General features: G+C 40.0%; 1 protein-coding gene across 1 annotated transcript in view; it reads right to left on the reverse strand.

The window, feature by feature from the left end:
* Positions 1 to 25,208, reverse strand: part of LOC138853320 (nephrin-like) — a 390,197-nt gene extending 364,989 nt beyond the window's left edge. Inside the window, exon 1 of the mRNA XM_070089397.1 lies at positions 25,072 to 25,208. The gene's annotated coding sequence lies outside the window, so the exon portion shown is untranslated. The remainder of the gene's footprint in view (positions 1 to 25,071) is intronic.
* Between the last annotated feature and the right edge of the window lie 2,593 nt (positions 25,209 to 27,801).

The following is a 27,801-nucleotide window of genomic DNA, read 5'->3' on the forward strand; positions in this document are numbered from 1 at the left end:
ACCTGGAGGGTGTATGCCTGGAGGGTGTATACCTGGAGGGTATATACCTGGAGGGTGTATACCTGGAGGATGTACACCTGGAGGGTGTATACCTGGAGGGTGTATACCTGGAGGGTGTATGCCTAGAGGGTGCATACCTGGAGGATGTATACCTTGAGGATGTGTACCTGGAGGGTGTATACCTGGAGGATGTATACCTGGAGGGTGTATACCTGGAGAGTGTATACCTGGAGGGTGTATACCTGGAGGGTGTATACCTGGAGGGTGTATACCTGTAGGGAGTATACCTGGGGGAGTTTCGGGGGTCAACGCCCCCGCGACCCGGTCTATGACCAGGTTATTAAACTCACACAGAAGTTCAGCTGATGATTAGATGGATTCTGTCACTCACATGTATGAAAAAATGTACAGGAAGGAGGAGGAGGAGACGGAGAAGAAGAAGAAGAAGAAGAAGAAGAAGAAGAAGAAGAAGAAGAAGAAGAAGAAGAAGAAGAAGAAGAAGAAGAAGAAGAAGAAGAAGAAGATGATGAAGAAGAAGATAAAGAAGAAGAAGAAGAAGATGAAGAAGATGAAGAAGAAGAAGAAGAAGAAGAAGAAGAAGAAGAAGAAGAAGAAGAAGAAGAAGAAGAAGAAGAAGAAGAAGAAGAAGGAGAAGAAGAAGATGAAGAAGATGAAGAAGAAGAAGAAGAAGAAGAAGAAGAAGAAGAAGAAGAAGAAGAAGAAGAAGAAGAAGAAGAAGAAGAAGATGAAGAAGAAGATAAAGAGGAAGAAGAAGAAGAAGAAGATGAAGAAGATGAAGAAGAAGAAGAAGAAGAAGAAGAAGAAGAAGAAGAAGAAGAAGAAGAAGAAGAAGAAGAAGAAGAAGAAGAAGATGAAGAAGAAGATAAAGAAGAAGAAGAAGAAGAAGAAGAAGAAGAAGAAGAAGAAGAAGAAGAAGAAGAAGAAGAAGAAGAAGAAGAAGGAGAAGAAGAAGATGAATAAGATGAAGAGGAAGAAGAAGAAGAAGAAGAAGAAGACGAAGAAGAAGAAGATGAAGAAGAAGAAGAAGAAGAAGAAGAAGAAGAAGAAGAAGAAGAAGAAGAAGAAGAAGAAGAAGAAGATGAAGAAGAAGATGATAATGATGATGAAGAAGAAGATTGTGGTGATAATGATAAGAATGACATTTATGAGAATGAAGAATATGACTCACATAAGGAAAAATAAAAGTAAATAATAATAATAAAAATAATGTTATTATTATAATAATAATAATAAAAAAAATAAAAAAAATTAATTATTGCAATAATAATAATAATAATAATAATAATAATAATAATAATAATAATAACATTATTATTATTTTTATTGTTAATTATTATGATTATTGTTATTAATTATTCTTATTATTCTTGAAAGTAATGGCCCAGGCAAGATCAGGGGGGAGGAGGGGGTTGGGGTGGGGGGGGGGGGGTGGGGTAGGTAGGGGGTGGGGGTGGGGGATGGGGGCATGGGGGGGGGGGGTGGGGGTGGGGGGGGGGGGGGTGGGGGGGGGGGGGGTGGGGGTGGGGTGGGGTGGGGTGGGGTGGGGTGGGGTGGGGTGGGGGTGGGGGGGGTGGGGGTGGGGGGGTGGGGGGGGGTGGGGGGGGGGTGGGGGGTGGGGTGGGGGGTGGGGGTGGGGGTGGGGGTGGGGGTGGGGGTGGGGGTGGGGGCGGGGGTGGGGGTGGGGGTGGGGGTGGGGGTGGGGTGGGGTAGGATGAGGATATAAATCGCCTTCAGTAATAGAATAATCATTCAAATTTTCAGTCTATGGGGAAAAAAGAGAACAGTTCCAATTCCTTGGATCAAGATCCCTATCTCCCCTCAACCTACCTGTCAGCATATTCTATTTAAGTTAATCTCACCTTTATTAAGTAATTCTGAGAATTTGGATGACAGTATTATTGAGAATTTCTTTTTGCATTTTCTTCCCACCTACGATATTTTCTTTCCATTTCGGACGATAATTTTTGAAAACATTTTCAGATTGGATTATTATTTTTTACTTCCGGTTTTACTGTCAGTAAAGTGAGTCGCTGCTGCGTCACTACCTGTCGGTAATAATGGTATTTTATTATAATTATTATAATAATAATAATAATCATCATCATCATTATTATTATTATTATTATTATTATTATTATTATTATTATTATTATTATTATTATTCTTTTGTTCGCTATTTTTTGATTTATTTATCTTTCTACTTTACTTTCAATTTTGCTTATTTCGTATTTAGAGAGAGAGAAAAGGCACTTATACACACACACACTCACACACACTCACTCACACACACACACACACACACACACACACACACACTTTGTGTGTGTGTGTGGATGGCGAAACGTCTACAATAAAGATATCCAGATGTTGCACATGTGTCTTAACTTTCACAGGTTAGGTTAGGTAAGGTTCGTCAGGAAACAGGACAAATGTTTCCTGACGCGGGTCTTAGTCAGATGATGACCCGCCTTTGGAGCTTTTGGTCATCTGACCGAGGCCTTCCGCTGGCTTACCGGTCCACCCCTTTAAAAATTATGGTCATTTATAACTATTGTTATATAATTAACTTTCACATTGTTGGTATTTTATACCTTTCTTGCACAACTTGTCAGACACTGCAACATCATGGAATCTTGGTTCAGAGGACATCTACAAGACCTTCTTCACGGCTGCTGCAACTAACCCATCTCTTTGGGAAGGACCTACTTCCACTGGGGAATCCAGCCTACCAGTGACTATGCCCTCGTCTGCTGCATGTCCTTATCCACTGACGCCTATATAACCGCCAGTCTTCTTGTCTTTGCTCCAGATTCTCCTCCACCACGATGCTGTAAACACTAACTCCAAGGCTGAGGGACTGATTACCTCATCTTTTGTATATAGTTCTACTGTCTTCCTATTATGTCCTAGAATCTGTATTGATAAAGCCACTGGATGGCGAAACGTCTACAATAAAGATATCCAGATGTTGCACATGTGTCTTAACTTTCACAAGGTTCAGAGATGGAACACAAGAAGAGTAACAAGGAAGGTTCAGAGATGGAACACAAGAAGAGTAACAAGGAAGGTTCAGAGATGGAACACAAGAAGAGTAACAAGGAAGGTTCAGAGACGGAACACAAGAAGACTAACAAGGAAGGTTCAGAGATGGAACACAAGAAGAGTAACAAGGAAGGTTCAGAGATGGAACACAAGAAGAGTAATGAGGAAGGTTCAGAGATGGAACACAAGAAGAGTAATGAGGAAGGTTCAGAGATGGAACACAAGAAGAGTAATGAGGAAGGTTCAGAGATGGAACACAAGAAGAGTAACAAGGAAGGTTCAGAGACGGAACACATGAAGAGTAACAAGGAAGGTTCATAGATGGAAGACAAGAAGAGTAACAAGGAAGGTTCAGAGATGGAACACAAGAAGAGTAACAAGGAAGGTTCAGAGATGGAACACAAGAAGAGTAACAAGGAAGGTTCAGAGATGGAACACAAGAAGAGTAACAAGGAAGGTTCAGAGATGGAACACAAGAAGAGTAACAATGAAGGTTCAGAGATGGAACACAAGAAGAGTATCAAGGAAGGTTCAGAGATGGAACACAAGAAGAGTAACAAGGAAGGTTCAGAGATAGAACACAAGAAGAGTAATGAGGAAGGTTCAGAGATGGAACACAAGAAGAGTAATGAAGAAGGTTCAGAGATGGAACACAAGAAGAGTAATGAGGAAGGTTCAGAGATGGAACACAAGAAGAGTAACAAGGAAGGTTCAGAGACGGAACACAAGAAGAGTAACAAGGAAGGTTCAGAGATGGAACACAAGAAGAGTAACAAAGAAGGTTCAGAGATGGAACACAAGAAGAGTAACAAGGAAGGTTCAGAGATGGAACACAAGAAGAGTAACAAGGAAGGTTCAGAGACGGAACACAAGAAGAGTAACAAGGAAGGTTCAGAGATGGAACACAAGAAGAGTAACAAGGAAGGTTCAGAGATGGAACACAAGAAGAGTAATGAGGAAGGTTCAGAGATGGAACACAAGAAGAGTAATGAGGAAGGTTCAGAGATGGAACACAAGAAGAGTAACAAGGAAGGTTCAGAGATGGAACACAAGAAGAGTAATGAGGAAGGTTCAGAGATGGAACACAAGAAGAGTAACAAGGAAGGTTCAGAGATGGAACACAAGAAGAGTAACAAGGAAGGTTCAGAGATGGAACACAAGAAGAGTAACAAGGAAGGTTCAGAGATGGAACACAAGAAGAGTAACAAGGAAGGTTCAGAGATGGAACACAAGAAGAGTAACAAGGAAGGTTCAGAGATGGAACAAAAAAAGGGTAACAAGGAAGGTTCAGAGATGGAACACAAGAAGAGTAACAAGGAAGGTTCAGAGATGGAACAAAAAAAGAGTAACAAGGAAGGTTCAGAGATGGAACACAAGAAGAGTAACAAGGAAGGTTCAGAGATGGAACACAAAAAGAGTAACAAGGAAGGCTCAGAGATGGAACACAAGAAGAGTAACAAGGAAGGTTCAGAGATGGAACACAAGAGAAGTAGCAAGGAAGGTTCAAGGAAGGTCAGGAGATGGACACAAGGAGAAGTAACAAGAAGTAACAATAAGGAAGGTTCAGAGATGGAACACAAGAAGAAGTAATTAAGGAAGGTTCAGAGATGGAACACAAGAAGAGTAAAAAGGAAGGTTCAGAGACGGAACACAAGAAGAGTAACAAGGAAGGTTCAGAGATGGAACACAAGAAGTGTAACAAGGAAGGTTCAGAGACGGAACACAAGAAGAATAACAAGGAAGGTTCAGTGGTGGAACACAAGAAGAGTAACAAGGAATGTTCAGAGATGGAACACAAGAAGAGTAACAAGGAAGGTTCAGAGATGGAACACAAGAAGAGTAACAAGGAAGGTTCAGAGATAGAACACAAGAAGAGTAACAAGGAAGGTTCAGTGATGGAACACAAGAAGAGTAACAAGGAAGGTTCAGAGATGGAACACAAGAAGAGTAACAAGGAAGGTTCACAGATGGAACACAAGAAGAGTAATGAGGAAGGTTCAGAGATGGAACACAAGAAGAGTAACAAGGAAGGTTCAGAGATGGAACACAAGAAGAGTAACAAGGAAGGTTCAGAGATGGAACACAAGAAGAGTAACAGGGAAGGGTCAGAGATGGAACACAAGAAGAGTAACAAGGAAGGTTCAGAGATGGAACACAAGAAGAGTAACAAGGAAGGTTCAGAGATGGAACACAAGAAGAGTAACAAGGAAGGTTCAGAGATGGAACACAAGAAGAGTAACAAGGAAGGTTCAGAGATGGAACAAAAAAAGAGTAACAAGGAAGGTTCAGAGATGGAACACAAGAAGAGTAACAAGGAAGGTTCAGAGATGGAACACAAAAAGAGTAACAAGGAAGGTTCAGAGATGGAACACAAAAAGAGTAACAAGGAAGGCTCAGAGATGGAACACAAGAAGAGTAACAAGGAAGGTTCAGAGATGGAACACAAGAGAAGTAGCAAGGAAGGTTCAGAGATGGAACACAAGAGAAGTAACAAGGAAGGTTCAGAGATGGAACACAAGAGAAGTAACAAGGAAGGTTCAGAGATGGAACACAAGAGAAGTAACAAGGAAGGTTCAGAGATGGAACACAAGAAGAGTAATAAGGAAGGTTCAGAGATGGAACACAAGAAGAGTAAAAAGGAAGGTTCAGAGACGGAACACAAGAAGAGTAACAAGGAAGGTTCAGAGATGGAACACAAGAAGAGTAACAAGGAAGCTTCAGTGGTGGAACACAAGAAGAGTAACAAGGAAGGTTCAGAGATGGAACACAAGAAGAGTAACAAGGAAGGTTCAGAGATGGAACACAAGAAGAGTAACAAGGAAGGTTCAGAGATAGAACACAAGAAGAGTAACAAGGAAGGTTCAGTGATGGAACACAAGAAGAGTAACAAGGAAGGTTCAGAGACGGAACACAAGAAGAGTAACAAGGAAGGTTCAGAGATGGAACACAAGAAGAGTAACAAGGAAGGTTCAGAGATGGAACACAAGAAGAGTAATGAGGAAGGTTCAGAGATGGAACACAAGAAGAGCAACAAGGAAGGTTCAGAGATGGAACACAAGAAGAGTAACAAGGAAGGTTCAGAGATGGAACAAAAGAAGAGTAACAAGGAAGGCTCAGAGATGGAACACAAGAAGAGTAACAAGGAAGGTTCAGAGATGGAACACAAGAAGAGTAACAAGGAAGGTTCAGAGATGGAACACAAGAGGAGTAACAAGGAAGGTTCAGAGATGGAACACAAGAAGAGTAACAAGGAAGGTTCAGAGATGGAACACAAGAAGAGTAACAAGGAAGGTTCAGAGATGGAACACAAGAAGAGTAACAAGGAAGGTTCAGAGATGGAACACAAAAAGAGCAACAAGGATGGTTCAGAGATGGAACACAAGAAGAGTAACAAGGAAGGTCCAGAGATGGAACACAAAAAGAGTAACAAGGAAGGCTCAGAGATGGAACACAAGAAGAGTAACAAGGAAGGTTCAGAGATGGAACACAAGAGAAGTAGCAAGGAAGGTTCAGAGATGGAACACAAGAGAAGTAACAAGGAAGGTTCAGAGACGGAACACAAGAGAAGTAACAAGGAAGGTTCAGAGATGGAACACAAGAGAAGTAACAAGGAAGGTTCAGAGATGGAACACAAGAAGAGTAATAAGGAATGTTCAGAGATGGAACACAAGAAGAGTAACAAGGAAGGTTCAGAGACGGATCACAAGAAGAGTAACAAAGAAGGTTCAGAGATGGAACACAAGAAGAGTAACAAGGAAGGTTCAGAGATGGAACACAAGAAGAGTAACAAGGAAGGTTCAGAGACGGAACACAAGAAGAGTAACAAGGAAGGTTCAGAGATGGAACACAAGAAGAGTAACAAGGAATTTTCAGAGATGGAACACAAGAAAAGTAACAAGGAAGGTTCAGAGATGGAACACAAGAAGAGTAACAAAGAAGGTTCAGAGATGGAACACAAGAAGAGTAACAAGGAAGGTTCAGAGATGGAACACAAGAAGAGTAACAAGGAAGGTTCAGAGATGGAACACAAGAAGAGTAAGAAGGAAGGTTCAGAGATGGAACACAAGAAGAGTAACAAGGAAGGTTCAGAGATGGAACATAAAAAGAGTAACAAGGAAGGTTCAGAGATGGAACACAAGAAAAGTAAGGAGGAAGGTTCAAAGACGGAACACAAGAAGAGTAACAAGGAAGGTTCAGAGATGGAACACAAGAAGAGTAACAAGGAAGGTTCAGAGATGGAACACAAGAGAAGTAGCAATTAAGGTTCAGAGATGGAACACAAGAAGAGTAACAAGGAAGGTTCAGAGATGGAACACAAGAGAAGTAGCAATTAAGGTTCAGAGATGGAACACAAGAAGAGTAACAAGGAAGGTTCAGAAATGGAACACAAGAGAAGTAACATGGAAGGTTCAGAGATGGAACACAAGAGAAGTAACAAGGAAGGTTCAGAGATGGAACACAAGAGAAGTAACAAGGAAGGTTCAGAAATGGAACGCAAGAGAAGTAACAAGGAAGGTTCATAGATGGAACACAAGAGAAGTAACAAGGAAGGTTCAGAGATGGAACACAAGAGAAGTAACAAGGAAGGTTCAGAGATGGAACACAAGAGAAGTAACAAGGAAGGTTCAGAGTTGGAACACAAGAAGAGTAACAAGGAAGATTCAGAAATGAAACATAAGAACAGTAGCAAGCAAGGTTCAGAGATAAAACGCAAACAACAACAGTAACAAGGAAGGTTCAGTGAACCGCAACTTGGCAAATATGTTACAAATGTTTTGCCTGTCTTTTTCAGAATAGGAAAATTCGATAAATATTTTTTTTGGGGGGGGAGAGAGGGGGGGTAAATACGCCAAAGAACTTTTTTTGGAAAAAATACGACAAAGAAACACTTTTGAAATTTGAGAAAGTAAGGAAAAGCCTTTAAAAAGACGACAAAAACAAAACTTTAAAAATACGACAAAGAAAAAAAAATAAAAAAAAAAGACAAAGAAAAAATAACCTTTAAAAAAAGAATGAAGAAATACGGAAGATAAAGAGAGAGAGAGAGAGAGAGAGAGAGAGAGAGAGAGAGAGAGAGAGAGAGAGAGAGAGAGAGAGAGAGAGAGAGAGAGAGAGAGAGAGAGAGAGAGAGATGAAAAAAAAACTCTCAACAAGATTTCGTTCCTTCCTGACGTGATAGTTCAGCAGGGAGTGAAACGTCGTCTGAAGATTTCTCTCCTAATTGTGAGTCAATAGTGAAGAAACAGAGGAGCGAGACGAGAAGGGGGAGAAGGAAGCAGAGAGAAGGAAGAGATAAGAAGAGTGAGATGGTCGGGGCTAAGAAGCACCAATGGAGAAGAGTTTTCCATCCAAGAAATTCGAGTTGCAATCCCTGTCTTCGAATCAAACCCCTTGAATACAATAAGAAATTATCGTCTTTATATATCATGTTTTCCAAAAGCTTTATCTCATCTTTCTCCTTCATCCATCTTTACTCCACTTCTCACTTCTTTCTTTATTTTCTTCCTCGTTTCTTTCTTATAAATAATTCTTTTATCTCATTCCAAACTTTTGATTCTATCCTCCTTTCTTCTTTACTTTCTCTCTTCCCACAATTTTCTCTCATACGTTCCATCCTTTCTTAGTTTTTACCCTCGCTGCTCTTATCTGCATCCATCCTGCCTTTCTTTCCATCATCCTGTTTCCCACTTCTCCCTCCCTCCCTCTCCCTACCTACCACCCTCCTCCCCATCATCAATTCCTCGTTCTCTCTCTCTCTCTCTCTCTCTCTCTCTCGCTCTCCCTTTTTTTAACATATCAGCCACAACAATTTGTCTAACTCTCAGAGCAAACATATATATATATATATATATATATATATATATATATATATATATATATATATATATATATATATATATATATATATATATATATATATATATATATATATATATATATATATATATTAAAGAAAAATACCAAATTACTTAATAAATATATGCCAAATTAATGTGTTTATATAATTTTTAGCACAATCTGCACGCGAGATGAAAGGCCTCAGTAGGCGTGTCAATACAGAGCAATTTAAACATACTTGATTAATAATGTAATTTAGTGACGCATATTAATTACTTTTTTCTGGGATGAATTCCGGTTCCCGAGCCTTTCCAGTAGGGAGAGTTACTCTTGTGGAGTTACCTTGGAGAGTTACTTCTTGTGTAGTTACTTTAGAGAGTGGGCCCGTCGTATAGTTACTTCGGAGAGTAAGCCCTTGTAAAATTACTTTAGAGGGTGACTAATTGTGAAGTTTCTGTAGAAGAGTGACCCTTGGCAGAGTTACATTGGGAGTGATCCCTCTCGTACAGTTACTTTAGAGAGTGACTTTTATGCAGTTACCTTGGAGTGTGTTCCCTGTTGAGTTATTCTAGAAAGTGATACCTTGAATAGGTCTTTATGAGTATTGCTAGTAACCCATTTAACCCATGTAAAGTAACCTTCAAGAAGGTTACTTTACATGGATTACTTTGCTTAATTCTATTCGTCGACATGTTTAAAAAAAAGACTTACATGAGTCATAAGTCAACAGAATTACATTTAATAAATGAAAAATAATCGCTATTAGATAATTAAAAACATTTAGTTTATGAATCAGCAGAATTAAATTAATTACCAGTCAACATAATTCCCTTTATTATCAATGAGTAGAATTACCTTAGTTACCAGTCACCATAATTCCCTCTATTTTCAATCAGTAGAATTACCTTAGTTACCATTCAACAAAATTACCTTCATTACTAACACAAAATAATTACTGAATTACCTCAGTTAACAGTCAATATAATTATGGTCGTTGTTACTTAGCATAATTACCTTAGTTAACAGTCAACAGAATTAACTTCGTTATCAGTTCAACAGAATTACCTTAGGTATCAGCCAACATAATTACCTTAGTTGTCAGTCAACAGAATTACCTTCTTTACCAATACCGAATTACCTTACCCAATTCAACAAAATTACCTTGGTAACCAGTCAACAGAATTACCTCAGTCCACAGCACAATTATCTTCATTATACCTATCAATAGAAATACCTTCGTTACCAATCAAGAGAATTACCATATTTACCAGTCAACAGAATTACCTTTGTTACCACTCAGCAGGATTACCTTGGTTACCTTTCAGCAGAATAGATTTCATATTACGTCAGTACAGTAATCGTCTGAGGAAAGTCACTGTCAGAATAACAGTGAATTTCCCACAAGGATTAATTTCTGCACTATGATGTGAAAAGCGTATAGCTATTGGGGGAAGTGCCACTGTCGAGAGGAGTGCCACTGTCGCGGGGAGGGCCACCGTCGAGTGTGTCGCTGAGAGGTGAAGTATTGTCGTTTTGGCGTGCGAATACTGAGATACTGTCGTGGGTAGTGATGTAACCCTGAAAAGAGGTACCACTGAGAAGTGTGGTACCGTGGTAGGAAGTGCCTATCAGAATGGAGGTATCTATGGCACACTGCCCCATCTCCAAGATACCACTCACAGCAGGCGACGAACACCCACCTACCTATTTACTGCTAAGCGAGTAGGTGAAGTGTAAGGAGACCGGCCTATGTAACACCTCCCGCCTGTGAATCGAACTACGATCCCATCGATTGTGGGCCGACATTCCCCATTTCAGCATTTCTGATCAGATACTTTGCTTAACGAAACTTTTGTGTCAGTATGACAACATACGGTAATCAAACGATTTTAACAGTATTATTCGCTTCCCTAACCAAACGTTTCTAACAGTATCATTCGCTTTCCTAATCAAACGTTTCTGACAGTATTACCGGTTCCAGTAATTAAACGTTTCTAAGAGCTTTGTCCTTGCATCCCGACAAGTTCTTTTAGATTTTCGGGGAGGATTCTCTCAGTAATCCAACATTTTACACCAGGGTGCCAACATCGAAATCCAATTAAGATATTTTTTTTGTATCGCTTTCCTGTGCAAAACAGCAGAGGATCGCCTCTGCTGGTTTGCCTCTGTAGTCACAGCTCTCACTGCCCTGTGCTGTGTGTGTGTGTGTGCGTGTGTGTACTCACCTAGTTGTACTCACCTAGTTGAGGTTGCGGGGGTCGAGTCCGAGCTCCTGGCCCCGCCCCTTCACTGATCGCTACTAGGTCACTCTCCCCGAGCCGTGAGCTTTATCATACCTCTGCTTAAAGCTATGTATGGATCCTGCCTCCACTACATCGCTTCCCAAACTATTCCACTTACTGACTACTCTGTGGCTGAAGAAATACTTCCTAACATCCCTGTGATTCATCTGTGTCTTTAGCTTCCAACTGTGTCCCCTTGTTGCTGTGTCCAAACTCTGGAACATCCTGTCTTTGTCCACCTTGTCAATTCCCCTCAGTATTTTGTATGTCGTTATCATGTGTGTGTGTGTGTGTGTGTGTGTGTGTGTGTGTGTGTGTGTGTGTGTGTGTATATGGAAGCTTCAGGTCTATTAATTCATTCAGGAAGTGTCCCAAAAATTTAATTATATCAAGATATGAAGAGGTAGCCTTGAAAAAATATTAATCATCACCCCTTCTCCCGCTTCTCTTCCCTCTCTCTCTCTCTGTCTCTCTCCCTCCCTCCCTCCCTCCTCCTCCTTCCCTCTTTTCTCCCTCCTCACTTTTACCATCTCCCAACCTTTCTCTCACTCTCTCTTCCTCCCCTCCCTCCTTCCCTCTTTCCTCTCTCCTCATCTTTCTCATCTCCCAACCGGTTTTGTTTGCCCTCTCCCTACTCTCTTCCGCTTTCCCCTTCTCCCCTTCCTTTCTCCCCTGCTTCACTCCCTACTTTCTCTCTATCATCCCATCTGCAATAACATCTTTCATCAGTTTTTCAGCCATAAATAGATTTTCATTACATTTCTCATCTCCTCAAAAAAATATATGTATACGTACATCTCCTTAAAAAAAACAATATGAAATATATATAATAATGGCAGTATGGTGTGAAAATGGTAGTAAATTTTTAATACATGACTCTTAACTTCATACGAGGAAAAAAGTAGAGAACACGGAGAGTCAAAAAAGTTTGTCAGCGGTGGAATTTCGTTAACATAATTCATTCCCCGGAGAAGAGAATGTCACTCTCGGTGTCTTGCGAGATGGAATGAGGAGGTGAGGTGGAAATGAGGGTGAACGGGATGAAAGGGTGACGGGGGATGATGGAGAAGGGAGGGAATTATGGAGGGAGGGAGGTAGGGAAGGAAGGAGTGAAGGGAGAATAGAGGCAGGGAGGCAGAGCGACGTGTGGGAAAGATATGACTCAGTGACAGGATTTAATAAGACTTTAATACGGTTTTTAAATGGGTTTGAAACGGGTTTAATGCTGTTGATTACCAAGAATCTCTCTCACATAAGTGGCATTCAACCGGCTCACGAAATATATTCATACAAATATATATATATATATATATATATATATATATATATATATATATATATATATATATATATATATATATATATATATATATATATATATATATACGTAGCAGTCAGTTATAATTATTTAATTCAAGAGAAATAAAAATGAAAGGTGATGGATCTGAGGTGACATTTAATATTCAAAATATCCCACATAGGTGACATTTTCCAGAGTTGTGAAGGAATGTCTCATATCAGAGAGTGTGGTGTGTGTGTGTGTGTGTGTGTGTGTGTGTATGTGTGTGTGTGTGTATGTGTGTGTGTGTGTGTGTGTGTGTGTGTGTGTGTGTGTGTGTGTGTGTGTGTGTGTGTGTGTGTGTGTGTATGTGTGTGTGTGTGTGTATGTGTGCGTGTGTGTGTGTGTGCGTGCGTGTATTCACCTAATTGTACTCACCTAATTGTGGTTGCAGGGGTCGAGACTCAGCTCCTGGCCCCGCCTCTTCACTGATCGCTACTAGCTCCTCTCTCTCTCTGCTTCCTGAGCTGTATCATACCTCTTCTTAAAACTATGTATGGTTTCTGCCTTCACTAATTCACTTGCTAGGCTATTCCACTTCCTGACAACTCTATGACTGAAGAAATACTTCCTAACGTCCCTGTGACTCGTCTGAGTCTTCAGCTTCCAGTTGTGACCCCTTGTCCTTGTATGTCGTTATCATGTCTCCCCTGACCCTTCTGTCCTCCAGTGTCGTCAGTCCGATTTCCCTTAACCTTTCCTCGTACGACATTCCCTTGAGCTCTGAGACTAGCCTTGTTGCAAACCTTTGTACTTTCTCTAACTTCTTGACGTGCTTGACCAGGTGTGGGTTCCAGACTGGTGCTGCATACTCCAGTATGGGCCTAACATACACAGTGTACAGTGTCTTGAACGATTCCTTATTAAGGTATCGGAACGCTATTCTCAGGTTTGCCAGGCGCCCGTATGCTGCAGCAGTTATTTGGTTGATATGTGCCTCCGGTGATGTGCTCGGTGTTATGGTCACCCCAAGGTCTTTCTCCCTGAGTGAGGTCTGTAGTCTTTGTCCACCTAGCCTATACTCTGTCTGCGGTCTTCTTTGCCCCTCCCCACTCTTCATGGCTTTGCATTTGGCTGGGTTGAATTCGAGAAGCCAGTTACTGGACCACATGTCCAGCCTGTCCAGGTCTCTTTGCAGTCCTGCCTCATCCTCGTCCGATTTAATTCTTCTCATCAACTTCACATCATCTGTGAACAGGGACACTTCAGAGTCTATTCCTTCCATCATGTCGTTCACATATATCAAAAATAGCACTGGTCCTAGAACTGACCCCTGTGGGACCCCGCTCGTAACAGACGCCCACTCTGATACCTCTTCACGTACCATGACTCGTTGCTGCCTCCTGTCAGGTATTCCCTGATCCATTGCAGTGCCCTCCCTTTTACATGCGCCTGATCCTCCAGCTGCTGCACTAATCTCTTGTGGGAAACTGTGTCAAAGGCCTTCCTGCAGTCTAGGAAAACGCAACCTACCCACCCCTCTCTCTCGTGTCTTACTTCTGTTACCTTGTCATAAAACTCCAGGAGGTTTGTGATACAAGATTTGCCTTCCCTGAACCCATGCTGGTTTTCATTTATAATCTTGTTCCTTTCCAGGTGTTCGACCACTCTCCTCCTGATAATCTTCTCCATGACTTTGCACACAATACATGTCAGAGAGACAGGTCTGTAGTTTAGCGCTTCGTTTCTGTTTCCTTTCTTAATTATGGGGACTACATTAGCTGTCTTCCATTTCTCAGGTAGTTGCCCAGTTTCAAGGGATGTGTTGAAGATTGTGGTTAGAGGCACGCACAGCATCTCTGCTCCTTCTCTAAGGACCCATGGGGAGATGTTGTCCGGTCCCATCGCCTTTGAGGTGTCAAGGTCACTTAGGAGCTTCTTCACCTCCTCCTCAGTTGTTCGTATGTCATCTAACACTTGTTGGTATATTCTCTCTTGATGTTCCCTTCTGTGCTGTCTTCCCACAGCCCTTCCTGTCTCTACTGTAAAAACTTCCTTAAATCTCCTGTTCAGCTCCTCACATACCTCCTGATCATTTCTTGTGAGTTCTCCACCTTCTGTCCTTAATCTGATCACCTGGTCTTTGACTGTTGTCTTCCTCCTGATGTGGCTATACAACAGTTTCGGGTCAGTCTTGATTCTCGATGCTATATCATTTTCATACTGGCGCTGGGCCTCCCTCCTTACCTGTGCATACTCATTCCTGGCTCTGCGACTGATCTCCCTATTTTAGTGTGTTCTCTGCCTTCTGTACTTTTTCCATTCTCTATTGCACTGTGTTTTTGCCTCCTTACACCGTCGGGTAAACCAGGGGCTCGTGCTGGTCTTCCCGTTGTTACTGTTGCCCTTGGAAATAAACCTTTCCACTGCCTCCTTGCATTTTGTTGTTACATATTCCATCATTTCATTTGCTGGCTTTCCTGCCAGTTCTCTGTCCCACTGGACCTCCCGCAGTAAGTTCTTGAACCCTATGTAGTCCCCTCTTTTATAGTCAGGCTTTTCCCATTCAACTTCTGTTATTCTCTCCACTTGCAGCTCTACTACGTATTCAAAGCACAGAACCACGTGGTCGCTAGCTCCTAGGGGACTCTCATACTTGATGTCCTCAATGTCTGAGCTGCCCAGGGTGAACACAAGGTCCAATCTTGCTGGTTCATCCTCCCCTCTCACTCTTGTAGTGTCCTTAACATGTTGGTGCATGAGGTTTTCCAGCACCACGTCCAACATCCTGGCTCTCCATGTTTCGGGACCCCCATGTGGCTCCAGGTTTTCCCAGTCAATTTCCCTGTGGTTGAAATCCCCCATAACCAGCAACTTTGCTCTGCTGGAGTGAGCTCTTCTTGCCACCTCAGCAAGTGTGTCCACCATTGCTCTGTTGCTCTCTTCATATTCCTCTCTTGGCCTCCTGCAGTTCTGTGGTGGATTATATATCACTGCAATGACCACTTTGTGTTCCCCAGACTGAAGTGTACCTGCTATGTAGACTCTTTCTCCCGTTTCATCTATGCCTTCCATTTTCTCGAATTTCCATCTGTTTTTTACGAGCAGAGCAACCCCACCTCCCCCCCCTTCCCCTTCTATCTTTCCTCATGATCTGGTATCCTGGTGGGAAGATTGCATCTGTTATTGTCTCCGTGAGTTTTGTTTCTGTAACTGCTATGATATCTGGGGACTTCTCATTGATTCTTTCTTGCCATTTCTCATGTTTATTCGTTAATCCATCTGCATTTGTGTACCAAACCTTCAACTTCTATTCTAATACTGTAACTGTTGTGCGGGGGGTGGAAACAGAGGGATCGTGTGTGTGATGGTTGGTTTGGATTGTTCAGTTGCCTTGGGGTGTCGTGGCTGGAGTCCTTCTGCAGGTGTTTCTGGGGGGGGGAGGGTGCTTGTCCTTCCATTTGATCCTGGGTTATTCTGCTCTCCTTTTTCATTTCCTCCCATTTCTCCTTTCGTTTTTGAACTCTCTCTTTCATTGTCTTCCTTTCGTCCTGTGTTCTTTCTCGATCGAGGTACACACTCCGGAACTCCTGCTTGCCTCTCAGCCGTGCTTTCTACTGCAGGATCATGGTTCGGGTTGATTCTGCCTTGAAAATTACTTTGAGAGGCCGATTCCTTTTCTTTGTGAACCACCCAATTCTCAGAAAATTTGCCACCTGGGTCATGTCCCCCTCGCCTATCACCTTCATGATATCTTCAATCGCTTTTTTCTCCTCCTGCTTTCTTTCATCATAAGTTTCCCCTTTAGCTTCGTCTAGCCCATAGACAAACACGGATCTCTCCCTTTCCACCTCCCACTGTGACTCCCATTGCATCCTCTGATGTGTTTTAGTTCCTTCCCGTGGAGTGTTCCTTCCTTCAGTCCCTTCCCTAGTTATGTGTGTGTGTCTGTGTGTGTGTCTGTGTATGTGTGTGTTCATGTGTGTGTGTATACGTGGGTATATAATATAAAGAATATATATAACCATATACTGCTTTATATACATTATATATATATATATATATATATATATATGTATATATATATATATATATATATATATATATATATATATATATATATATATATATATATATATATATATATACATATGTCGTGCCGAATATGTAAAACTGGTCAGTGAGCAAGAACTCATTTAAAATTAAGTCCTCTCAAAAACTTTCTCTTATACGTTTAAAGATATATTTTTTTACATTAATGTTAATGTAAAAATTTTTAATTTTGCACCAAAAGAATCTTAGAAAACTTACCTAACCTTATCATAACAAGAACAATTTATTTTAGCCTAACCTAACTAAATATATTTTAGATTTGTTTATAATAATTTAATACTAAACAAACACAGTGAAATATATTTTTTTCGTTAGGTTCAGAATGATTTTGGCGAAATTATTGCATACACAAATTTTCACTTTTCCTATATGGCAGGATGAGAGTTGCTATTTAAGCCAAGATGGCAAGTTCTGCCTATTCGGCACGATATATATATATATATATATATATATATATATATATATATATATATATATATATATATATATATATATATATATATATATATATATATATATATATATATATATATATATATATATATATATATATATATATATATATCTATATATATATATATATATATATATATATATATATATATATATATATATATATATATATATATATATATATATATATATATATATACATATATATATCATATATACATATATATATATAAATATATATATATATATATATATATATATATATATATATATATATATATATATATATATATATATATATATATATATATATATATATATATATATATATATATATATATGCATACATATACTTATTATATATGTCAGTCGCAACACACAAGTTATTAACATGACAAAAACTCATAGGTGGAAATATTACATTAATTTCAACCTTTTCAAGACGGACTTCTTCAGGAGTTTGATCTATCAGTGAATGAACCAGGTGAGGCAGAATCTCGTGAGGAAATAGGAGGAACCAACCGGCGTTTGTTCTCTTTGAAACAAAGTGATTTATTTCACAATCACATAACATAAGCATTGTTGATTCATTGCTACCACTTGACTATAATATGTAGAATATTAGTGTGTAATTTATAGCCCATTGGGGAAACAAAAATCAACTCTTTATGTATGACTGATTCGCTAATGTTGTTCGTTAATGAAAAAAAAAATTATAAGTATGTCTACACCGCCGCAAAACATAAAAACATGCTGACTGCTTTCATTGTTTACAAGCAATATGTAAAAAAAGAAATAGATTACCTGGGTTCCGGTGATAGTGTGTGTGTGTGTGTGTGTGTGTGTGTGTGTGTGTGTGTGTGTGTGTTTGTGTGTGTGTGTGTGTGTGTGTGTGTGTGCGTGTGTGTGTGTGTGTTTTTACTCACTTTTTTGTGGTTCGAATCTCAGCTCCAGGCCCTCCCTCGTAACTTTCCGGCTTGCCGGATTTACTCCCTCCGAGCCCATGAGGAGCCTGATGTTTGCCTCCACCATTTCTTCGTCCACTCCCTGACCACCATGATGCCGAAGAAATACTTCCTGAAAGCTCTGTGATTCATCTGGGCATTTAACATCCTTCTATGTCCTCGCGTTCTAGTTTCTCGCCTCGAGTACAGTCTATACCTGTGCATCCCATTAATTCCCTTGAGTATCCTAAACTTCGTTGTCATGTTTTCCAAGGTTACACACCATCAACAATGAAACAATAAATAAAACCAACTATGCATAGCCAGAAATGTCAACAATGTTCGAAGTGTCACCAGAACGAACATCTGTACAACAACAACGCAGAAACTAGCAACAAAGCACAATACACAAAACAAGGACAGACCCATATTTCACGAACTCAAGTACTGCTTTTGCAAGCCTGCAGTAACGAATTGTGCTTCAAACAACAACCAGTTACAGTTACAAAAAAAAAGGGAAAGAAGAAGGAAAAAACAGAGAGCAGAAATTCCTTATGTGATTAATATGCAATCTCTCTTCACTAAATCACAATGTACAACAGTTACAAAGCGTAAAATGACTTAACTCATGCCAGGTTAAGACGTGTTCAAGTATATATACAAGTGAAAAAGTACCAGCTGATGGCTTGAAAGGGTCAACCTGGATGGAACGATTATTTAGGTCGAAGTAATCTAACTATCGTTCACCAAATCCTCCCTGAAAAGTCAGAATGTCACAGCACTTCAAGAGTTCATCAGACGATCTACGGTTGTAATCGAAGACGAGATGACTCTGGTCACCCGGCCTACAGCTGGCAAAGATGACTACAAGAATGATGGGTATTCCTGTACATGCCAATTAAATACATACGCACTCAGAGCACGTAACAGGCTGGAACGAGGCAAATGAAAATACGCCAGCAGCCTCCAATTAACTTTAAGAAAAGTTACGACTGTTTATTACGGTAATTTTACTCACATACAGATAGACAGACAGACAGACAGACACACACACACACACACACACACACACACACACACACACACACACACACACACACACACACACACACACACACACACACACACACACGTGTATTGCAACAATCCCCGACAAACAATGAGCAATGCAAGACAACCACAGGGGAAGAATGATATTACTCGAGGCCTTTCGTTTTGAAAAAGCAAGACTTCTTCATGAGCAATGCACAGTCCACTCAGGAGAGGCAGGAGTCACTTGGCCCAAACATCAGCCAAACGGCGATCCTTATTGCCAGAAGTCAAGGAAAATATTTTAAGAAATGAAGAAGACAACAGATAAGAACATATTCGTCATAGGCGTGGTAATAAACAGTATATAGCCCGTATAACCTGTCAACAATCATCATTGTGCCGAAGAATGTTTTCCCGTTTTGATTAAAAGACCAATAGGCAATTTTTCCCATGTTTTCGGCACTTTTCAAACCGACACCACCATGCTCTGGGGACTTTTCCATTTCACATATATAAATGCTCAGGCTCGTATATCCTTCACTATTGACTAGTAATGGCTTATTTACTTAATAAAACCAAGGAAGTCCAGAACCTTTTTAATAATCAAATGGCGTTCATTCCAGGACTCATTCAGTGATATTACTATTATGTTACGGGAATTTTTCCATCGTTACACTAATCTCTTTTCAAAATTAATTTTTCTAAACGTTACCATATTTTTTCAGTAATAATCTTATTCAACGGATGAAACCATATAGATTAAAAAACAAACATAAACTTGTGGAATATGAAGCCATCTCACAGAAGATGGGAGCTTCACAGAGGATGGAACTTTCTATATCTGGGTAGACTAAACTAAAATTGGAGCGCTTATACCACCATGTTAATTCAAAACAACGTGACCGTCTGTCGTGTACATACGTTTGTACAACTTTTCGTACATTCATACAGTTGGCTTAGAACTTCGCAACGGAAAACAGAAACGAACGGCAAGGAACAAGGAAAGCAGTCCCACAGCAGAGGCAATATGGAACAGACGAACGTGTAACACCTAAGGCGTACAACCATTATGCAACAGTCTGCTCGTTTAAGCTATGGGAGACAAAATAGCAATTTCCTTATTGCGTTGCTCCTAAAGAAGTGTTACTTTGGCAACAGGAAAGGCCTAGACTGACATGACTGGGATTGAATCAAAATCCCATACGATATTCAGTATACAGTATAAAATGACCTGCTACTCTTGGCAATTGTTAATACGTTGGCCATATAGAAAAGAATCCCTTGTCTTTCTTGCACATTTTCTTCGATTATTTTTTATTAATTTTTTATGATCATTTAAACATTTTTGTACAGTTATCTTTATATAGAACTCAATTACTAACAACAATAATTTTGGATCGAAGAGATCTGTAAAAGATGGTTTACCATAAACAAATAAAAGAGAACGAGAGTCTCTGAACACGGCAATCTTTGGAGGGGACTCCACTAAATTGTACCTCTGGATGAGTTCAACATAATTGACAACTGAGGGAAACCCTCAACTAATCAAAATTGATGGATTCATGGAAAGGGAAGTGAAGAATTAAGGCAAAATTACGTAATGAATTTCCTGATATAGACATTAATTAAAAGACAATGACACGAAAAATGTTATTTTTCCCTCTCTCTCTGGAATCATAATATCATGGCCGGATGTATCAGTACTAACAGAATATACGGTAAAAAGATAGTGATATCATTTGTATTTACACCAGGTTAACACCTCAGTGACAATCTTATGACCTGCAAAAGCTATCATAGGTTCAGGATTCTTAAGCTGTATGATCCTAGTGGGTTTATCGCTTCGTTTTTGATGATGATGATGCTGATGATGATGATGATGATGATGATGATGATAATAATAATAATAGCAATAATAATAATAATGATTCTTAAGTAAAGTTTTCTCTCTAGACTATTCTAAACGTTTGTTGCTTCAAAGAGTATCTGACACGTCCTACATAAATTGCTTTACCACGTCTTGTTTTCACTGTTTTACTCGTTCTTAGCTCACAGTGGCTCTTGTGATGGAAGACATCCCCTATTAAACTGTAGAATGTTTCCCACCATAAATATGTCTAACTTATATAATGAAAGGAATAGCTTCAAAAATACTCAATACTTCGTCTTCCATGAAAAAAATAACGTCAGCTGGGTGTTCTCTCTGGTCGCAACTGTAAAAAGAGTGCACTCGCCTCCTGAGCTGAGACCATATTTCATATTTATAGTCCTGAACTCTAGCTACAATAAAGTTCACTTTTTTGTGTGCCCTATGTACAATTTTCCACATTCCTCACGTGGTACCGAAAATATTCATGTTTACATACTCTGGGGGGACTTTTCCCTGATGCTTTGCAGTGACTTTGATTTTATAAGGCTTCTTTTGAAATATTTTTTTTTAATTGTGAGGTATTGAAACAATTTCTCAAAAACAGGGTCAACATATTCTTAAATTCACCTTAAAATTTTGCTTAAATGCAATAAACACTTAAAAACACAATAAAATACACACTCATTGTCTCGTATCTGATTGTTTAAATACTATAGAGGACCACATATTTGTTAACTTTCTTTAGCTCTGTTTTCATGGATGAAGAGCTCTTCACCGGCATCAATTTACCTCCCTCCTTAAAGGAAAGTTAGGTTGAAAGTATTACGTATTCCATGTTCCCTTTTATCTTTCAAATTGCATATCAATTCTGTATTTTATCTATTGATAAAAATCCGACATATATATATATATATATATATATATATATATATATATATATATATATATATATATATATATATATATATATATATATATATATATATATATATATATATATATATTTATTTATTATTAGCACACTGGCCGATTCCCACCAAGGCAGGGTGGCCCGAAAAAGAAAAACTTTCATCATCATTCACTCCATCACTGTCTTGCCAGAAGGGTGCTTTACACTACAGTTTTTAAACTGCAACATTAACACCCCTCCTTCAGAGTGCAGGGACTGTACTTCCCATCTCCAGGACTCAAGTCCGGCCTGCCGGTTTCCCTGAACCCCTTCATAAATGTTACTTTGCTCACACTCCAACAGCACGTCAAGTATTAAAAACCATTTGTCTCCATTCACTCCTATCAAACACGCTCACCCATGCCTGCTGGAAGTCCAAGCCCCTCGCACACAAAACCTCCTTTACCCCCTCCCTCCAACCTTTCCTAGGCCGACCCCTACCCCGCCTTCCTTCCACTACAGACTGATACACTCTTGAAGTCACTCTGTTTCGCTCCATTCTCTCTACATGTCCAAACCACCTCAACAACCCTTCCTCAGCCCTCTGGACAACAGTTTTGGTGATCCCGCACCTCCTCCTAACTTCTTAAATTTTTGATAAAAATATAAGAACTATTGGCAGATTTCTCTTGAAAATAATCAACACATTCCCTGTGGCGCATTAGGTAAGGTCCCGTTATGCATTCTCATTAGATTAAACTTGTTGAGAAACAACGTTTTTAAACTCTTTCTTCTACTGACATCATCTGCCATGTGAAGAAAAGACAAATTCTGCAGAACAAGCTTCTATTGGGACGAAGTTTTACTCTGAGTAAAGATTTACGAAGTCATGAGTTGATGAAACTCTGCATAGAGTGAAATGGTCAAATAAAAGCTTGCTTTTCAACGTGTCTTTTTTCACTATTGTCGACTGTACGACATCTGGATCCATGTTGTGGCGGTCCAGCCTGGAACCAAGCGACGGTTCCCTTTTATTAACTGGAAGACAGCGTGTCTTAGTGCTCCTGGAAACTATTCTCTATTGGCCTGCATAGCAGTTCGTATTTTATTTGAAAATTTTGGTTATACTTCCTGATTTCCTCCATTGCTCATTTTTTTAAACACTGAATTTAAACCATTTGAGTTTATCTCACCAAAGAAGTGTGATACATAGACGAAGAAAAAATATTCGTGATCATTCGCTGCCGAGCGATATGTCTGTAGTGCTGACATACATTATGATCCAATGACCGTTGAACTCCCAATACATCCACCAACGCCTCAAAGTTTAATTAGTTTTTCTGGATACTCTCGAAGATATTAATATATTTTCACTCCCAAGAACACATCAAATCTTAGAAAACCTATATACATCAATTAACCTCTTTTACCCCTTCTTCCTATGCTCTACAATGAATGTCCCCAACACCTCTTTCTACCCAGTCCAGATTCCTATCTTTCTCTATCATTTCAATTAAGTGACCACACTGTCTCAGCAGCCTCATTACTGGTCCCTGAATTACAGCTATCGCACCGTAGAGTAATCTAACAAAAACTTTCCCTCATTATTGGCTAAATAATGTTCACATAAAACAAAGACTTTAGACACAACATCATTACCTCCAACCTTCTGCGGTGCAAAACTTCAAGATCATTTTGCACATTCGTACAAAAATTTTGGGCATCACTTTATTCAGGTAAATTCCATTTTTTTTTTTTGCAGTCGTACTTCTTTCTTACCCACGTCTCTTCTGTGATTTACCTCATTATTCCAACCCCCGAAATATCTATGTATATTCATTCTACATAGTTCTTACTCTTACAGTCTTTTTCTTTTCTCAGTGCTCACTTTAAATCAGGTTTATCATCTTTTCTCAGTACTCACTTTAAATCAGATTTATCATCTTTAGTAATCCAGCACTCACTAATTTCACAGCCTCATCAGCAGAGACATTAAACAACCATGGATACATCTCTCATCCCTGTTCAAAGCCTAATTACATCGGCGAATAGTTCCATTCATATTTACTCTCGTCATAGAAACTCTTTTCAGCCTTTAATAGCATGCCATTTATTGCCAACATTTGTAACTTAAGCAGCATTATTTCCCTATCTATCGAATAGTACTCATTCTCCAAATCCAAAAAGGCAACAAACAGATCCTTCCCTTATCTAAATAATATGTCCGCCTTTTTATTTTGCAGTCTTACTTTGTCTTTCTCACAGCTTTTTCAGTACATTTCAATAAGTCTCTGTCCCTCTTTCCCACCGTTTTGTGTTACGTCATCATTCCACCAATCATTCCTCGTTCTTCTTGATCCCACCCTTTTATAATTATAAATTTCTGCTGGGCACTATTTTTTCTAGTCAGTCTTTATTTCTACCTCGACATCAGTTTCAGACTAGGAAGCCTTTTATACACACACACACACACACACACACACACACACACACACACACACACACACACACACATATATATATATATATATATATATATATATATATATATATATATGTATATATATATATATATGTGTATGTATATATATATATATATGTGTGTGTGTGTGTGTGTGTGTGTGTGTGTGTGTGTGTGTGTGTGTGTGTGTGTGTGTCTGTGTGTGTGTGTGAGTGTGTGGTTATAGTAGTAGGAGTAGATGTAGCGTTAGTATTTGTAGAATATTCAAGGAAAGTCATAAACCCGTCTGAATAATTCAGAGCCTTGCAGACATGCAATTTTCGTCCAGGCTGGTATATGCTTAAAATAAATTAGATCCACCTGCAAGAATACAAAATATTTTGCGATGATATCACTCAACTAGAAGCTCTGAAGCTGTAATGCTTGCAAGACTTTATTGTTAATGGGATTGCGTTATTACGATTGCGTGCGTAGCGCAATTACTATTACTATTGCTAAGAGCTTAGCTTGGCTGCATCATTTAGCACTTCAATGAATAATACCAACGAATTATACCATAAGAGGTAAAACAATATATTCCAGTCTTGTGACACCTTGGCTGAGAGCCTTGGACAAGAGCCTAATGCATTAATTAACTCTACGGAGAATTAGATCCACGTTTCACTACCAAGGTTCGCCCCTCCGCCTCATGTCCTTACAATCACAATACTGCTTACCAGAAGTCGAGGAATGAAATTTTTAATCAGCTGAAAACAATAATAATGTTGCAATTTTTAGAAAAACACATGTGTCAAATATGTGGTTATTATAGAAAAAAATTGTGCAGTATGAATGGAGAGTGGCTTACCGTTGAGGAATAACTAGGCCGGGCCACCGTAATACGTAATGCTCTCACTTCACTTCAGTTAACGACGTCAGTAAAAGTTTGAGTGACCTTCACAGGGAGGAGCAAGAGACGGAGATCCTGCCGGCACCGCGGTTCAGGCACGACTAAAGGGCTGCGGAGTGAGGCAGCTCGCCCCCCACCCTGGCACCCATAGTAACAGGGGTGCTCCTTGACACCAAGAGAAATACTTTTAATATTATGAAAATTAATAAAAATAATAATAATAATAATAATAATAATAATAATAATTATATTATTATTGTTGTTATTATTATTATTATTATTATTATTATTATTATTATTATTATTATTATTATTATTATTATTATTATTATTATTACTATTATTATTCACTTGCCACTTTCAAGGAATTTACCTGGATGTTAGTGACGGGCTACTGATGCAAGAAACTGGAGCCAATCTTCTCTTCCTTGGATTAACGAATCTGCCTCCCCATTCTCCAGGCGTAGCATGATCTCTAAGGATATTGCACACCTGCTACCACCACCACCACACCTGCTACCACCACCACCACACCTGCTACTACCACCACCACCGCACCTGCTACTACGACAACCACACTTGCTACCACCACCACACCTGCTACCACCACCACCACACCTGCTACCACCACCTCCACCACACCTGCTACTACCAACACAACCACACCTGTTACTACCACCACCATACCTGCTACCACCACACCTGCTACTACCACCACTACACCTGCTACCACCACAACCATACCTGCTACCACCACCACCACACCTGCTACTACCACCACCACACTTGCTACTACCACCACCACACCTGCTACCACCACCAAACCTGATACCATCACCACACCTACTACCATCCCCACACCTGTTACAATCATCACACCTGCTACCAACCCACACCTGTTAAAATGGCTGCACCTGCTACCATCACTATACTTGACTACCACACCTGCTACCACCACCAAACCTGCTACCACTACACTTGCTACCACCACCACCACAACATCTGCTACTATCCCTATATGTGCGACCATCGCCACACCTGACTACCAGACCTACTATCACTACAGATCCGTTACAACCACCACACATACACACACATACACACACACACACACACACACACACACACACACACACACACACACACACACACACACACACACACACACACACACACACACACACATCAAGAGCACATCACCGGAGGCACACATCAACCAAATAACCGCTGCAGCATACGGGCGCCTGGCAAACCTGAGAATAGCGTTCCGATACCTCAATAAGGAATCGTTCAAGACACTGTACACTGTGTATGTTAGGCCCATACTGGAGTATGCAGCACCAGTCTGGAACCCACACCTGGTCAAGCACGTCAAGAAGTTAGAGAAAGTACAAAGGTTTGCAACAAATCTAGTCCCAGAGCTCAAGGGAATGTCGTACGAGGAAAGGTTAAGGGAAATCGGACTGACGACACTGGAGGACAGAAGGGTCAGGGAAGACATGATACCGACATACAAGATACTGCGGGGAATAGACAAGGTGGACAGAGACAGGATGTTCCAGAGAGGGGACACAGGGACAAGGGGTCACAACTGGAAGCTGAAGACTCAGACGAGTCACAGGGACGTTAAGAAGTATTTCTTCAGTCATAGAGTTGTCAGCAAGTGGAATAGCCTAGCAAGTGAAGTAGTGGAGGCAGGAACCATACATAGTTTTAAGAAGAGGTATGACAAAGCTCAGGAAGCAGAGAGAGAGAGAGGACCCAGTAGCGATCAGTGAAGAGGCGGGGCCAGGAGCTGAGTCTCGTCCCCTGCAACCATAATTAGGTGAGTACAATTAGGTGAGTACACACACACATATATATATATGTGTGTGCCTGCGCTCGCGCTCGCGCGCGCGCGCGCGTGTGTGTGTGTGTGTGTGTGTGTGTGTGTGTGTGTGTGTGTGTGTGTGTGTGTGTGTGTGTGTGTGTGTGTGTGTGTGTGAGTGTGTGTGTGTGTGTGTGTGTGTGTGTGCGTGTGTGTGAGTGTGTCTGTGTGTTTGTGTGTGTGTGTGTGTGTGTGTGTGTGTGTGTGTGTGTGTGTGTGTGTGTGTGTCTGTGTGTGTGTGTGTGTGTGTGTGTGTGTGTACTCACCTATTTGTGGTTGCAGGGGTCAAGTCACAGCTAGTGACTGTGTGTGTGTGTGTGTGTGTGTGTGTGTGTGTGTGTGTGTGTGTCTGTGTGTGTGTGTGTCTGTGTGTGTCTGTGTGTGTCTGTGTGTGTGTGTGTGCGTGTGTGTGTCTGCGTGCACTTTAAACATATAATATTTCTGACATAATTCTTCAAATACGTTTATGTTAGTTAAACCCCCGAAAAAAAAACGAAATTTTAGAAATATAAAACTCTACTGTACATTTGGACTTGTTTTATTTTTGTGTAAGTTTTTTTTAATATATGTGTGTGTGTGTGTGTGTGTATGTGTGTTTATGTTTGACCTCACTTTTAATCTCCATATTTTGCCACGTGACATTTCTTCATACAAATCCAAAACTCTACTTAAATTTTTATTTGTGTCCCCCCTCCCCCCACAAAAAATTATATAAATGCTTTTTTATTTATTTCTGCATGTCATCAAAATTAATAAACAAAAATGTATTTAAACATTAGAATCTTATAAAAAAAATAAAGTACTCACTCAAATAACATTTT

This window comes from Cherax quadricarinatus, chromosome 28, assembly GCF_038502225.1.
Source record: "Cherax quadricarinatus isolate ZL_2023a chromosome 28, ASM3850222v1, whole genome shotgun sequence".
NCBI lineage: Eukaryota > Metazoa > Arthropoda > Malacostraca > Decapoda > Parastacidae > Cherax > Cherax quadricarinatus.